The sequence below is a fragment of the Vombatus ursinus genome, unplaced genomic scaffold (assembly GCF_900497805.2).
Source record: "Vombatus ursinus unplaced genomic scaffold, bare-nosed wombat genome assembly UNPS02014818.1, whole genome shotgun sequence".
In the NCBI taxonomy this organism is placed as follows: Eukaryota; Metazoa; Chordata; class Mammalia; order Diprotodontia; family Vombatidae; genus Vombatus; species Vombatus ursinus.
Window position 1 is genome coordinate 10,726,458 of NW_020954596.1, and position 16,915 is coordinate 10,743,372.

Genomic DNA, 16,915 nt, shown 5'->3' on the forward strand with positions numbered 1-16,915 from the left:
AGGATTATTTGTAAATGATCGTACCGTTCCATTTTAGGCACAAGCAGAAAACTCACCAATCAGAATGGTCATTTTCACTTATCTTACCCATGAAAAGAAGTTAAGAAATATCTGAGAGCTGGAAATTTGAAAGCATCTAAGAGGTGGAAAGATGAAGAGGAAACAGAAGCCAGATCGTCTGCAAGGTGGACATATTCTCCCCTACCTCCTGATTAAATGGGAACTAGCTATTAATGGAATTGATACACATAAAAGTGAATATATTTTGCAATGAGGTAATATTTATAAAGTGCTTAGTACAGTGCCTGGCATATAGAATAAGCATCAATAAATGCTCCTTCCTTCCTTCCTTCTTTTCTTCTTTCCTTGGCACATAGACTTCTTATATCCCTTCTGACTAGGATTCTATGATTTCATTAGAAGAAAAATAGTAGTTTCTTCAAGAATGAGACCTCATATTCTAAGGTTCTCGCCCTGATGGACACAGGACTTTATCATATCTTCTTTAACAATAGTTGTACTGGATTCCTGAAAGCCAAATGTATGGCTAAGAGAGTCAAGGAGGGCAGGGGAGCATTCTCAGATTCTTTGCTTGACTACAAGTGCATCTGAAGGTCAGCTCACTTCTCAATTGATGAAAACAAGGGCAGGTAATAAAGAAGGAATACAAAAGCATGATCTGATTCTGTTTTTTTTTTTCAATTGCATCAGGGGCCTAAATCTCAGAATGAGCTTAGGCTGGCTACAAATGCTAAGGATGATCCAAAAAAAGTTTTAAAATCCATACTGGGAAAGGGAAGATTTAGACCTAAGAGGGATCTGAAAAATCTTCTAATCCAATCCCTTGACTTGATGATGAAGGCACTGAGGTCCTGAAATGACTTGCCTTAGGTCATCTAAAGAGACCCCAGGTCCTCTAAAACAAAATCTATTGTTTTTTTCCATTCCACAAATGTTACATTTGTCTAGTTCCACAGGTTTATGGTTTTCCTGGTGACTGATATTTTCCTCCCAGTATTTTATTTTGAGGAGTGGAGCAGTGGTTATTGAGGAGGAAGCTAGTTAATTCCTATGAATTAAACTTCTAAGAAACATTTACTTTAACTCAAAATCTCAGCAACAGATTTCCTGGAATTTATTCTCCACACAGATAGCTGTTAGCACAGCAGGAAAGGCAATGCAGCTGAACCACAGGAGTGAAAAGGGAATAGGTGTGGCCACAATTCAGGAGAAAGTCAGCATTTCCACCCATGTAAGGGCTGTCATTAAACACCGTATTTATCTAGGGAAGAGAACAAAATGGTTGGTGGTATTTTTAGACAGCCGAATCCTGGATTTGAAGCCAGAGGTCCTAGGTTTAAAGCCTGTCTGTCACTTACTATTTGTATGTCTCTTAGACAAGTCACTAAACTTCTGGGCCTTTGTTTTCTCATCTATAAAATGGGGGTGGTGGTACATCAGATTAGGGTTTTTCAGTGTGGGGCCAGTGAACTTGTATTTTAATTAATGTATTTTAATATATTTGGTTTCCTTTGTAATATGTATTTTATTGTTTGCATTTAAAAACATTATTCTGGGAAAAGGGGTCCACAGGCTTTACCAGATTGCCCAGCTGGTCTGTGATGCAAAAAAATGTTAAGAGCCTCTGGAGAAGATGGTCTCTAAATTCCCTGCTCTGAATCATGCATCCTCTGATCCTAATAATTATGTTGACTTAGAACAAATGACTGTGAGTCCTTATCCACGTAAGGAGCCCAAGCAGATCTTCCCTGGAAAGAGTCAGGGTAGCATGACAGCAGAATGTGGTCCTTGCATGTCTGCTTTTTTCTGGGGTTTGATCATATCCTCCCCCATCCTGGGAAGGTAGTCAGGAAGGTATATTCAAGGTATACTTTAGGAGCCCCGAGAATCACAACTTCTTTAAACTAGAAGGAACCTCTAGTCTAATTCACTCACTTTACAAAGAACCTGAGGCTTAGAGAGGGGAAAGTCCCACAGCTAATGTCAGATCAGAAATGTAAATTCTGGTCTTTTTACTTCAGATTCAGTGTTCTAAGAGCCGTTATACCTGGCTGCTTCCTATTTCGTGGCAGATGGCCCCGAGGTCACTGAATGTATTGAGCCACTGGGATAGGGGGTAGTCTATGATGATTTTTGGTCCCACACTCAGCAAATGCTGCCTATCTGAACCTTTTTGAGAAATTCCCTTTTTTCTTGAGAGGAATGCTCCATAAGGGTCTATCAAGCATTGTGTGAACAGAGATACATCTTTCCTTGCTGAAGTCTTACATGCACAAGCTATTTTCATGCAATAGTTATTTAGTAAGCTCCTTTTTAGGAGCAGCAAAGTGGTACAGTGGATAGAGCACTGGGCCTAGAGTCAAGAAGATCTGAGTTCAAATGTGACCTTAGAAACATTCTAGCTGTGTGACCCTGGGCAAGTCACTTAACCCCTGTTTGCCTTAGTTCTCATCTGTAAAATGCAGACACACTGGAGAAGAAAATAGTAAATCACTATGGTATCTTTGCCAAGAAAACCCCATGGACAAATATCCATGGGGTCACATAGAGTTGGACATGACTGAATAACAAAAAAGCTAGGCAGCTGTGTGGCACAGTGGATAGAAAGCTGGGCCTGGAGTCAGGAAGACTCATCATCCTGAGTTCAAATCTGGCCTCAGATACTTGCAAGCTGTGTGACCCTGGGCAAGGCACTTAACCCTGTGTGCCTCAGTTTCCTCATCTGTAAAATGACCTGGAAAAGGAAATGGCAAACCACTCCATTATCTTTGCCAGGAAAACCCCGAATGGGGTCACAGAGAGTAGAACACGACTGAACAACAACAAAAATTAACTCCCCATTATCTAGAATGAGGTAATCTGACAAACTCTACATTCTAGTAAATTTTGAGTTAACAAACACAAACCTGCATTTTCAAAAAACAAGAATACAAAGGACATGCAACCCCAAAACCCCACTAAGAATAATTTCATCTTCCTTTAATGATTTAGAAAGCAACTGAGATTCAGCATCAGCAGGTAGATGGTGCAGTACATAGTGCACTGGCCCAGAGTCAGGAAGACCTGAGTTCAAATTCAGCCTCCATAGATGCTTACTGGGTGACCCTGAAGCAAGTCACAACCTCTGACTCAGTTTCTCCATCTGTAAAATGGGGATAAAAACAACACCTACTTTGTAGGGTTGTTGTGAAGATCAAATGATACTTGTACAGTGCTTAGCACAGTTCCTGGCACATAGTAAGCACCATATAAAAGTGAGCTTATTAGCTATTATTATCATTTAAGATAATCTTATTAAAAAGGGCTTTGAAAAATTACATATGTTGTTTGCCCTGGGGGTGGTCTAGGGTCTCACTAATTGGGAGTTTTGGATACAGTATATTTAAAAAATGATATGACTTCTCCATCTTTATGGATTTTATGGGATCTTATATGAGAGGCTGTAATAAGATTAGGCCTGGTGTTTTTGAGACCACCATGACAACTTCCCCCTAAGGGAAGCTGTAGTTTATAGAATCTATGCATGGAAACCATTGTTATAAGATCTGACTTGATGGGTTTGAGGCCACTGTGACAGTCTCCCCTTAAGGGAGGCTGTAATTTATAGAATATACTCATGGAAAAATACTGACAATAATACTTTTCACAGGTTGGTACAGCTGTGTTCCCCAAGTAATATTTAGTCCACCACCAGATTGTTTTTCTCACTGATACGCAAACCCGCAAAGTAGCATTTTGTCTACCACCAGCTTATTTTTCTCCTTGATGACAAACCCCCAAATAGTGTTCTGCTCTGACCCCTGATACACGATTTGCCCAGCTCCAGGGAGGCTGCCCAAAATCATAGTACAAAAACCTCATTCTCAGAGGACCACTGGAGCCTCCCTTTCCCTTCAGAAGGAGTACACCTCCCTGCTGGAGCACCCCCTCTCTACCGAATAGATGCTTGTCTCTGTGTTCCCCAATGCAGGACAGCCCATATGGGAGTTATATTCGATTTTAGCGTACGTGTCCAAGCTGTGTGTCAGGGCCCTTTTCCTCTTTCCCCTTTGCTTGTAATAAGCTTGCGCTGAACTAACTCCAATTGTTTTACATGTTAATCTTAGCAATGAACTCATTAGGGGAATGTTTTCCCGAAGTCTCTGGCTGGCCCTGTGGGCCTTACATAAATTGGGTACATGGACAAGACTTAACCTATTGATAGCCTGACCTACATGGGGGGAGTAGGGCACTGTGAACTCAGTTGTACAAAGCAAGGGTCAATAGGGGAAGCCTATATAGAGGCACAGAGTCTACACAGCTGGTCTCTGAGCCAGGAAGTCTTGGGTTTGAGTCCTTCCTCTGAAACTTACTGACTCTGTGATCCTGGGCAAGTCACCCTAGCCTCAGGGCTCTGGTGCAGTGTAAAGAAAGTCGAGGTAGAGGGAGTTTTCTTATGCAAGGGTTCTTTGCATCAATGAAATCACAGATCTATTCCCTGGCCTTACCCCTATTCTAAAAATGATAACAGAGCATTCTCATATCATCTTTGATATAAAGAGGGAGGGTACCACCACCCAATAGCTTTGCTTCAAACCCCAAGCTTCACTATTTCTTGTCAAAGGCACCACCGCCATCTTTCAGTTTTGAAATTCCAGAGCTGTCTTCAACTCCTCACTCCCCCTCATGGCACCTGTACACTCTGTTGTCTAATCTGGCTGCTTTTACCTCCTCAACATCTGGTAGTCTCCCAGACCTACGGCTTTTCCTTATAGACGCAAATCCATCCTACTCTCCACAATGCTCCTCAGGTGATTTTCCTTAAATGCAGATCTGATCATGCCACTCCCCAACTCAATGAACTCCAATAGCTCCCTATTGTCTCAGTAGAAACTGCTCTCTTTACCTTCAAAAGCTCTTAGCCATCTGGCCTCCACCTGTCTTTTTAGCCTCATGGAACATTACTCCCTTCCCCACACTCTATGATCAAGCCCACCCGCCCTTGTTTCTCATACATGACACCATCTCCAGTCTCCATGTCTCTGGCCTGGCTGTCCCCTGGGCCTAGAATGCATTCCCTCACGGGTACCATCTCAGAGTCTGTCTCTTCCTTCAAGATACACACGTCACATGAAGCTTCCCCCTCATCCCCCAAACGACCTTGTATTTAGCGACTTTGTATTTACTTGTCTTTATTCTCTTTATATTTATTCTGAACAAACTCATATAGGGACTTGTCTCCCCAGTTAGAAAGTAAGCTTCTTGTAAAGGGGGCGGCTGTTGTGTTATTCATTGTCTCTGTATCCGCAGTGCCCAGCACAGTGCCTGGCACAGAGAAGATCCTTAATGAAGACTTTTTGATTTGCTGATTACCCAATGCTGGTGCTGTTTCACTTAGGTGCAAGAAATTTAGGCAAATGCCTAGTCTTGGCTTGCAAATGGCCTCCTAATGAACTTCAGGTTCAGCTAGTTCTCAATTAGTCCTGAGAGTAAGAGAGAACAGCAGAGTGATGCAGGGCCTGAGAGAGGGGAGAGCTGCGTCCTTGTCCCTGCCCTGTTCCTAACCTGCTAGGAAGCCCCAGACAGGTCAGTTCCATCCTTTGGTACTTATTCTCCTGGCTTGACAAACAGGGGTGGTGATGGACTAACTGAGGTCTCCAGAAGCTCTAACCTTCTACAGATTCTAAAGTCCCTTCCAGCTTGGACCTCCTAGGTTTAAATCCTGGTTTTGGTGCTTCCTTACTAGCTGTATGACTTTGGGAAAGTCACCTGACCTAACTGGGCCTTGGTTTCCTCATTTCTAAAATGAAGGGCTTGTGCCCTTCGGCCTCTAAGTGCTGTAATCCTATGGGCTGACATTTTGTGGTCTATCTCTAAAAGCTAATCCCATCTCGGTCAGTGTATCACATGGTTATACTTGCCTGCTTTTTTTTTTTCACTGAGGCTAATCTATTTCTTATTAAATAGTTCAGCTTGTTCACTGGAAGTAACTGAAATATCCAGCAATGAGAAAGATGATTGAATTTATCTGGTGACAATGGAAATTTGACCAAACTTATTTAGATAGAAGAATAACAGATCTGCAACCAGAGTGATTAATGCCATTCCTAGAGCCATGATTCACCAACATTCTTTTTAGGATCTTTGGCCAATGTTGCTGATCCAGACCCAATTTCAAAAAGTTTGGTAATTTACCAGGTCTCTGATGGAACTACTTCCAGTTTGAATATTTATTCTTTCAAGTCTATATTTCTTCTAAAGAAAAAAGGGAGCTTTTATAGATTAAATTATATTGAGCAGATATGTAAGTCTCGGAATAATGTTTTTGAAATAAAATACAGAGGGAGTACAAAGAAAGCCAAAGGTGAGGGGCAATAAAGATGTAATTTTTTTCCTCATTCAAGTTCATGGAGCTTCTGCAATCTATATATAGATCCCCAGGGATCCTAGCTTAAGAAGCAACTCTTTCATTGTATGTGAGTCCCGCAGAGGAGAGGTGATTGATTCAAGTTCACACTGGTAGTAATGGAGTGACTTTGAATCTTGGCATTCAAATATGGGTCCTTGGACTTTGAAATCCAGTGTTCTTTCTTTCCTGCCAGATAGTGAAGTGGATGTCAGGGAATGCTGTTGTTGCAAATTCACCTGCCTTGGGGGGAGTGTGTTGGAGTGCACAGAGCATTGGAATAAGAATCTGGATGCTTAAGTTTGCACGCCAGCTCTCTGGCTGTTAGTTCGGTGCTGTGGGCAGTCTGAGTCTGAGTTTCTCCGACTATAAAATGGGAATACTATTGCTACCCTACAGTGCTAGTGCGAGAACCATGGGGAGGGCTTTGACTAATTGCAGCATTTTGTTTGGCGTGGGCATCATTATTATCATAGCTGGGCAGAGGGCACCCCATAGAACCAGTCTGACTGACTGGAAATCAAAGCAAACAAGTCAACTTGAAGGGAACAAAAAAACTTTTTCAAGCTACTCTTCTGAAAATTTATTTTGAGTCACAAAATTTATTTGGGTAGATTTTTCCATGATGAACTTCTAGGAAACATAAACAAGAATTGTGCAGGATGAGAATGAATGAATTGGGGAGCATGCATTTACTGAGGCATTGTGATGGGACACAAATAAACAAGTGAGACAATTCCTGCCCTCGAGGAACTTACATTCTACTGGGGAGAAACATGTTCACAGAGAATAATATCTACAAATATTGTCTGGTTTGATCCTCATGACGATGCTGGGAGCCTGAGAGAGGTGTGGTGACTTGCCCAGGGTCACACAGTCAGCAAATATCTGAAGCCACATTTGAATTGGGATCTTGGGCATGCCAACCACTCTGGCCTCTAGCTGCCCAATCCATACAGATAATCACACGGTGATGGGGAAGGGAGTATGCACGAAGGACTCTGGGATTAAGGAAAGGTGTCATGAAGGAGCCTTGAAGGGGGGACCAAGGGTTCCAAGAGTCAGAGGAGGAATGGGGGACGAGGAATGGGGGACAACCTGTGCTGGCTAGAAGGGACAAGGAATGTTCCACACTTGTAGACTCAGAGATGGACGAGAGCTTAAAGGTTATTTAATCCTTTTATTTTTCAGTTGAGGAGAGTATAACAAGTTCAACTGATTTCCCAGAGTCATACAGGCAATCAGTTTGTCAGTCAGTTATCATTTATGAAGCAGGCCCTGAACTAGGTGCTGGGGATAGAAAGAAAGGTAAAAGACAGCCCCTGTCCTTGAGGAGCTCACAGTCTAATGGAGGAGACAAGCTAAATACAGGAAGAATCTGAAATCGTCAGCAGAGGGAAGGCCTTAGAATTTAAGGGATCGGGAAAGGCTTGCTAGAGAAAGTGGGCCAGGATTTGAATCTAGGTCATCTCACTCCAATTCCTGTGGCTCCACAGAGCCACACTGTTTGGGAAATGATGAGGGGGCCAGAGTGGTTGGCGCAGAGAGTGTCTTAGTGGCAATGGAAAGACAGGCAGGCATCAGATGGTGATGGGTTCTAAATGCCAACGCAGCAGAGCCTGTCTTGGATCCTAAGCAACGGGGGAGCCTCTGGAGCTTCCTGGGCAGGGAACAACATGGCGAGACCCATGCTTTAGGAATATCAAGTTGGCAGCTGTGTTGAAAGCATTGGCGAGGGGAGAGGCTGGATACAGGGAGACCAATTAAGAGCCTATTGCAGAGGTCTGGGTAATGAGGGCCTGAACTGGGGTGGCTGTGGTCTGCGTGGAGATGAGGTGATGGGTGTGAGAAGTATTAAGAGGGGGAAACAAGACTTGGTGACTGATTGGATGGAGGGCATAAGCGTAAAGAATTAAGGAGGATTCTGAGGTTGCCAATGTGGGCAGCCAGAAGCATGCTGGTACCTCCCACAGAAAGAGGGAAATTAGGAGGAGGGGTGGGTGGGTTCAGTGGGAATGACTGCTTTCTGCTTCAGTAGAGGGAGACCCCCTCCACCAAAGTGCCAACACAGCTACTGAGGACCTACTATGCCACAGCCCTGTACTTTACAACAGAAAACATGGATTATCAAGATTCATAAGGGAAACATTCGTCAAGTTGGGCATATCTTGTGGTTATTTATGCATTTTTTTTGTGTGCATCAGGGACAGATTTGTTTTTAAACTGAATGCCTTGTTTCCTGCTTGTTAGTACTCAAAGAATTATCTATTTTTTTTCCTTCTGGAAAACAACAATTTCCGAATGCTGTGTTTGGCGAACATCTCTAACATAATATACACTGGTTTGAGAGGGCGCCTTTGGATCCTCCTGGGGATGTCGCCAAGGGCTGAGACCCAATGCTTGGGGACAGGATGGAGCTATACATTACGTGCCCAAATGTCCAGAATGTTCTTGAGTGACTTTGGGTTTGCATTTTCTTTTTTTTTCCTTTTTGGCTAGGCAGTGGGATTAAGTGACTTGCCCAGGTCACACAGCTAGTAAGTTCCCTGAGGCTAGATTTGAACTCGGGTCCTCCTGACTCCAGGGCCCATGCTCTGTCCACTGCACCACCTAGCTGCCCCTCCTTCGTAGAGTTGTTGCAGACCAAATGGAGACAAAGCACTACATAAACATAAAGCATCATGTGCAAAGGGGTCTCTTCAGAAGGGCACATCCCAAAAGGGAGTTAAGAGGGTAGCGAATTCAAAGGCCTGACAGCTACTATCACATAGTAATAGTTAGCATTCATATGGCGCTTTAAGGTTTGTGAGGGAAATATTATCTCATTTGATCCTCACAACAACCCTGGGAGGTAGATGCTATTATGATCTCCATTTTACACATGAGGACACTGAGGCAGACAGAGGTAAAGTGACTTGCCCAGGGTCACACAGCTGGTGAGTGTCTGAGTCTGGATTTGAACTCGGTACTTTCTTTCTCCAGGTCCTCAGCTCAACTGTGCCAACCTACTTGCCTAGATATCTGGCCCTGCCAGGTGCTCAGGCCAGAATAATACAGTGATCTCTTTGCATCTCTCTGAATACTCTTCCCCTGTATTAACATTGTCTTTACTTGGGCACTGGACTTGTCCCAGTGCAAAATACGGCCTGACATTATGACGACATAATGACTTGTGATTTTGCTGCCTGTATGTGAATGCCTGGTAGGAGGAGGTGGAGAGAATGCTGGGTCTGGAGTCAGGAAAACTGGAGTTCAAATCCTGACTTAGGCCCTTATTAACTGTGTGACCCTGGGCAAGTCACTTAACCTGTCTGCTTCAGTGCCTTCAACTGTAAAGTGGGGATCTTAATACTTATCAAATGAGATAGTATTTTAAAGTGCTTAGCACATAGTAGGTACTTAATAAATACTTCTTCCCTTCCCTTCCCCTTGGATGGCATAATCAGTACAAAGAGCTTTGGATTTAGAGTCAAAGGACCTGGGTTGAAATCCCAGCTCTCCTATTCTGTGGTGATGTGACATAAGTCACTTTGCCTCTTTGGGACTTGGTTTCCTCATCTATAAAATGACATGGATGGGCAAGATGGCTTCTGCATTTCCCACCAACTCTAAATCTCATGATTCAATGTGTCCTATCCGTCCCAAATTTGTCCAGTTAGGACGCAGAAGGTAGAATCTCTTTTGGGCAGGTAACAGGAATTAAGAGTCGTGCAAAAGAATTGGAGGACAGTGTGTCATCGGAGGAATAGCACTGAACCTGAGGTCAGAAGGCCTGTGTTCTCGCCGGTCTTTGACGGGTCATTCTCCTCTCTGAGCCTCAGTTTCTTTAGCTGTACAATCAGAATTAGCTCAGTTAGCCACTGAGGCTTTTTCCAAGCTCTAATAACCTGGGATTCCATTTATTTAAGGCTTCCCTACTATGCACTGAAGATAAAGGACTTCAGCAATCTCCCTGGCATTTTGTGGTGAATGGTGTCTATGCTCTGTTCATGCTACTTGCTGAATAAATCTAATCTAAGCTGCCAGTTCTCTGCAGTCTGCAATGACTTGAATCACTTGGGTTTTGCTTCAAAGTAGAAAAATTTCGATCTACAAAACTTTCCTGAGTCAGCTAGAGATGGGTTTAAAAAAAAAGTGTCCTGCCTTCCCAAATGATGAGTTTTAGAGAGGCTGAGGAAATAGGCATTCTGACAAGGTCATAGAAATCTGTTCTTCGAACAGAAACATGGCAGAAAAATTCTTCCCCCCCCCCTTTTTTTAAACCCCGTAGCTACTTGCTCTTCCGCATAAACCAGTGTGTAATCACGACTTGGAGAATCTCACACCTCAGAGAGCATCTCCTCCAACTAGCATTTGAGAAGGAATCCCTCTATAGTATCCAAAGTGACCATTTGTGCAGCCATCCATTAGCAGACCTCCACAGACAGGGAGCTCACTACCATTGGAGGTGACCCAATCCACTTTAGAAGTGAAGAGTTTCCCTTACAGTGAGCCCATCTCCCTGAAACTTGTCCTCACACTTCCAGTCCTGTCTTCTGGGGCCAAGTGGACCAAAGATCAGCTGCTTTCCACATGACAGGCCTTCCTGTTTCCCTGTCAAGTCTTCTCTCCTTCATCCCCAAATCCTTCATTTGAAGCTGATAGGTCATTTCTTTCCATTAGCCCAAGTTCTTTGACTAGCAACAAATAAGTCTAATCCTAGAGTTGGAAGGTGTACCAGAATTGAGAAAGGATTAGGAAGTGAATGATCATTATCTACTAATGTAATTGTAGAGAAAGGATTACTCATTCTTTCCCTATCTTTCTCTACCGAGTTATCTCAGTTTAAAGATTTGAGACTTTAAAAGTGGCAGAGTGGATACAGTGGTGGGCCTGGACTTGGGAAGATTCATCTTCATGAATTTAAATCTGGCCTTGGACACTGACTAGCTGTGTGACCCTGGGCAAGTCACTTAACCCTGTTTGTCTCAGTTTCCTCATCTGTAAAATGAGCTGGAGGAGGAAATGGCAAACCACTCCAGTATCTCTGCCAAGAAAACCCCAAACGGGGTCATGGAGAGTTGGACATGAATGAGACACAACAAATGTGTGTATATATGTGTATCTGAATGTTTGTCCAGATCTGTGATTTAACTGTTGTGGGAAACTTCCTGTTTTAAATTGGACTAATTGGTCTCTGAGTTTCCTTTATGCTCTGGATTTTCCGGGCCAATGGTGTCAAATTCAAATGGAAATGACAGCTTCTAATCCCTACATAGTGATCCTTGCAGGTGGCCTACTGACTAGTTTTAAAATATGTTATCTATGTTTTATTGTAGTTTTATTCATTTTGTAAATATTTCCCAGTTACATTTTAATCTTATTTATCTGGGTTTATCTGCCCCTTTGAATTCTGAGTTGTGTGGATGAGACTGACAGGGACCACTTATTCCTGAATAAGAATAAGAATTGGACCCTACTGAGAAGGTGCTGGGGTTGACGGGAGCTGAGATCATTTAGTCAAACCCAAACCATGCCCGAAGAATTAACACAGTCTACAGCCTCTAGACTCTGGCCTTGTTCCCGCTCCCTCTCCTCCCCTCCAGGGGCCCATCCTCGTGGCATGTAAAATGAAGGGAGTCCAGGCACTCACAACCACAGAATGCAATTTGGCTGATTCTTTGGAAGATTTTTTTTTTGGCCTTAACTACTGGATTCTACCCCGTTATTTTCTATTTCTCCTTCACACAAGGGACTTGAACTTTCACCAGTTTTTTTTTTCTCAACTAATGGAATTCTCTAATGATCATAGAAAGTGAAGAAAGATTTTTATTTCATTAAATACTTCTGCCCTCCCATCACCACCTAACAAGAGACCGGAAATGGGCCTCTTTAAGCTTCATTAGTTTCTAATTCACTTTCTCTCTATTTTAATTAAACAACAAACTTCGACTCATTAATGAAAATTAAAGTGTTGTTTATTGTTAATTTCCTAATCAACTACAGTAATATAATCGTAGGGAAAAGTCTCCCTTACTCTTTCTCTACCTTCTTTCTCTGAGTGCCATCTTTGTTCCTTGTGAAAACGGAAGTGATAAAGCTCCCATGCACTAGGTTAAGAACAGAAGGTACCAGTTAACAGGAGGTTGTTACCTGCAAGGTCCCAAGTACAAGTACTTCTTTAGCAGAGAAAATAGTTAGTAGTGCAACAGATAGGCCCTGGAGAAAAAGGAGGAGGGTAGGAGCAGGAAAACAAACAGAGACTAGGGAGGATAAGGCTTAGTATTTAAACCCTGGTCAATTCAAGAACCCTAGATTCAATGCCCTAAGTACGAAATTCATTACACCAAATTAAAGTGTTGTAGCAGCAGTAGAAAAAGCATTGGACAGTGGAGTCAGAACACCTGAGTTTGTCTTTAAATTAGCTCTGTTTTGACTCTGGGAAAGTCAATTCACCTTTCTGAGTCTGTTTCCCCATCTGTAAAATGTGCATACTTGGACTCCCTACTTTACAGAGTTGTTGTGGGGAAAGTGCTTTGTAGGCCTTAAAACACTATCTAAGCAATGGCAATTATTAGTTTAACTCTCTTGAAATCTGCACTACCTACATTCAACTTACGGTTGAATACAATGAATGCTGGGGTTTTTCATCTTTTTTTTTTTAGTCATGAAGCCTCCTGGCAATCTGAAGCCTATACATCCCTTTTAGAAATAAGGTTTTTAAATACAAAAAATAGAATTCCTATGTATTTATAAATGTGATTACAAAGCAAAGCAATCATACTGAAATTTAGTTATCAAAAAAAATTTTTTTTTTAAGTGCATGGGCCCTCTCAAAGTTATTTGTAGACCCCAGGTTAACATGAGTCAGCAGACTGCAGGAGCTAACAAACACTGGGTCTTATCTGTATTGCTACAACATAATGGCTTTGTTTAAATATCTGTACCTCATAAGGGAAAGAACTCGCCTGAAAAACAGTCCACTGGTCTGTCCCCTTAATCTATTCTCCTAGTCACTTCTGTATATTTTTGGTAGACTTTTAAATCGAACATGAGCATGAAGCAATATGAAGGCAAACTGCCAAAGAACACAGATCCTCCTTTTTGCTCATTAGTGAGAAAAGATATGGAAAGAACAGATAGTCCCCTGATAAAGCTCTTGGTTAGGGGAATATTGCTACAATGGGCACAGTCCTGGTAGAGGTATTGACAAGCCAGGGAAAAGAATAACTTGGTTCAGTTCTGCAGTCTTATTGCAAGTCTAGTGACTGAAGTGGAAGAAAGAAATTGGTTCCCTGGATTTGTACAATTGGGACATGGAGTCTCCTTTTTCCATTGAGCTTCCTCATTTTCAAGGCAGCTAATGTGTGGCACTCACTGGTCTGGTAGTCTGTTTCATTTCACTGTCAAAGTGTCTTTGAGACGATTCTCCCCAACATTCTTATCAAAAACTTGGATGAAGGCATATATGTGAGGGTTATCAGATTTACAGACAAACCTACAAAGGTTTAAGGGACAGTTAAAACACTGGATGAAAAAATCTGGAGTGAAAAAAAAAGATTTTAATGGGCTAAAATATTGGGACAAATCAAGTAAGAAGAAATATAATATGGATAAAATGCAAAGTCCCATACTTGGGACTTTGTATACATTAGGATGGGGGAGACATGGCTAGACACTTGCTTCTGGGGGGAAAAGGATCTGAAGAATTTTATTGGATTGTAATCTCGTGAGGAAGCTAAAGAATGACAAGGCAGATGAGAAAGTTAACTTGCCCTTACACTTCATTAAACAGAAGGACTCTAGGTGGATGACTTCCAAATCTCTTCCTAGACTTCTTAATTCAGATCCACATTTCCAATGGAGAGTTCCACCACAAAAAAATAGCCTCCTGCCTTCTACCTCCCACCCCCTAAGAACAAACATCCAAGCTTGTCTTTCCTCTTTCTGACTTCACTCTTCCTGTCTGCACCATATCATGTGACCCTCAAGGTCCTCAAGTGTGGCCCTTTGACTAAATCCAAACTTCACAGAACAAATCCCCTTCACAAAAGGATTTGTTCTGTAAAATTTGGACTCAGTCACAAGGCTGCCCCAAGGACCTAGAGGTCGCAGGTTCCCCACCCCTGAATACACCACTCATCTAAGCTCCCATATCCAAAACCCCGGGGCCATCTTTGTCTCTCCCTCTCCCCTCACATCCAATTGGTTGGCAAATCTTTTAAGTCCACCTTTGCCACCCTTCACTCTATTGCAACCCCAACACCACCATCCTAACAGAAGCCCTTATTTCAATGGCATCCTCATTAAGATCTTAATCCTTTCTGAGAGCTCAGAGCTGCCCTGAGACAGCTAAGAGGAATCACTGCTGGGTGCTTGGCCTAAAGCTGGGAAGACTTGAGTTGAAATCTGGGCTCGGACATTTACTAGTTTGTGACTCTCGCCTTGGTCTGCCTCAGTTTCCTCAACTATAAAATGGGGATGATAGTAACACTTCCCAGGCATGATGGAAGAATCAAACACAAAAATTTATAAATTGCCTGGCATATAGTAAGTGCTTAATAAATGCCCGTTTCCTTCCTTCTTTTACCTCTACTTTCTGCCCTGCAATCCATCTCTCATAATGCTTCCAGAATTATCTTTCTTACCTATAGATCTGTGTCATTACTGTACTTAAAAATTTTCAGTCTCATTATTTATCAACTTCAAGTATTTGTTTGTCATTCAAGGCTCTCAATAATTTGGTGCCTTCCGATATTTGCAACCTTCTCTCTCATTATTGTCTTCTCACAATGCCGTATGTACTATTCTGGTCAGAAGAGGCTCTAGAACACATCCTGTACTTTCCCATCTCTACATCTTTGCTCAATGTTCCTTATGCCTGGAATATTCATCCTTTCCCTCCCTTTGCATGGTGAGTTTACTCAGACTTTAAAACCCCAAATGAAATGCCTGTTTCTTCATAAAACCTTCCCTGACCATAACAACCTTCCTGTCTCCACCCCCAAGACCTTACATCGCATTCTCCTGGAATGTTCTAATAATATATATTATGGATACTGGTATTTTATGCCTTTATTAAACCATGTTGTGACTCCTGATCCTGTCAGTAAAGACAGTGTGGTACAAGACAAGTGGTCCAAGTGTGGCTGGCTGGAGACACCGGGTTTCAGATCCACCTCCGATACTGTACTATCAGGGCTGCTATGGGCAAGTCCGCTGCTTTCCTCCCCTGTAAAATTGGGTAATGACATGCCTAGTATTGTTAAGAGGATTGAATGAGAATATATGTAAAGCACTCTGTATACATGAGGCCACTACATAAATGTCAGCTATTATCTAAAGTTTGTACCTCCCCAGATGTCTTGTCCAGTGCTCTGCTCTGATTAAGTGCTTAATGTTTACTGCATATGTATGTCTTCTATGGACATACATCACCCACCACCATATGCCCCAGTTGGCCGCCTTTTTGTTCCTCGTTTTCCTGCCTCCTTCCTGATATGCTCTATGGTACCTCTAATTTTCCTCTGTATCAGAATCAGAGCTAATTTTTAACTTTATTTTGATTAGCTTGGCAGCCAAATTCCAGATCCATCCTTTTTCCTTCAGGCAGTTTTGTAATCAACTTACAAGATTTTGTCACTTGCAGATTTTATGGTCCAGCTTCTCCTTTGAAGGTCCTTGATGGTAGTGGCATTGCACATAGGCTTTAGAATACCCTGACACCACATTGTGGCATACGTCTGGTGGGTGCTCAATGAATATCTGGTGACTGTTATGGACTCACAAACGGGGATTTTGAGAACATCCAGAGAAGGGTAGCCAGGATATAAAGGAAACTTGAATCTGTGTTGTGTGAAAATGGGTTGGAGGATCTGGACACAGCCTGGACAAGAAAAGACTTGGGAGAGAATATCTTGGTCCTCTGATGCTCAAAGCACTATTGTATGGAAGAGAGACTTATGCCACTTGGCCCAAACAGGAGAACTAAGACCAGTGGGTGCAAATTGCTGGGAGACAGATTTAGCATAATAGAAGGAAGTTCTAATGATAGGAGCTGACCCCAAAGGAAATGGACTGAGCTCCCCATAAGTGGAGCTCTTCAAGGAAAGACCAATCAATAGGGACATTGTAGAATGGATCTTATCTAGATTGAAGGTTGGCCTAGATGACCTTACAAGGTCCCTTCCAGCTCTGGGATCCTGTAATTCAAATATGTGGTAGGGAAGACTGATGGGTTAGCCATCCTAGAGACCTAATTCAGCTAAAATAGAGTGAATCAAGCATCTTTATAATTTCATTTCAAAAGTCAAGTTGAGAATGCAATGAAACAAAAGCAGTTCGTAATACTGATGACGTAGACTGTTGATAAAGTTCTCTTGAGAGTGCAAAGAAAGCTCTGTTATTTGGCCTTCTTCCACATATAAGCTTTCTGATGCTCCTCTATGAGCTCGGGTCATCTCTATTCATGACCTTTCCTGAAGTTATTGGAATTTGGATGTATATGATACTCAAAACAATGGGCGGGTG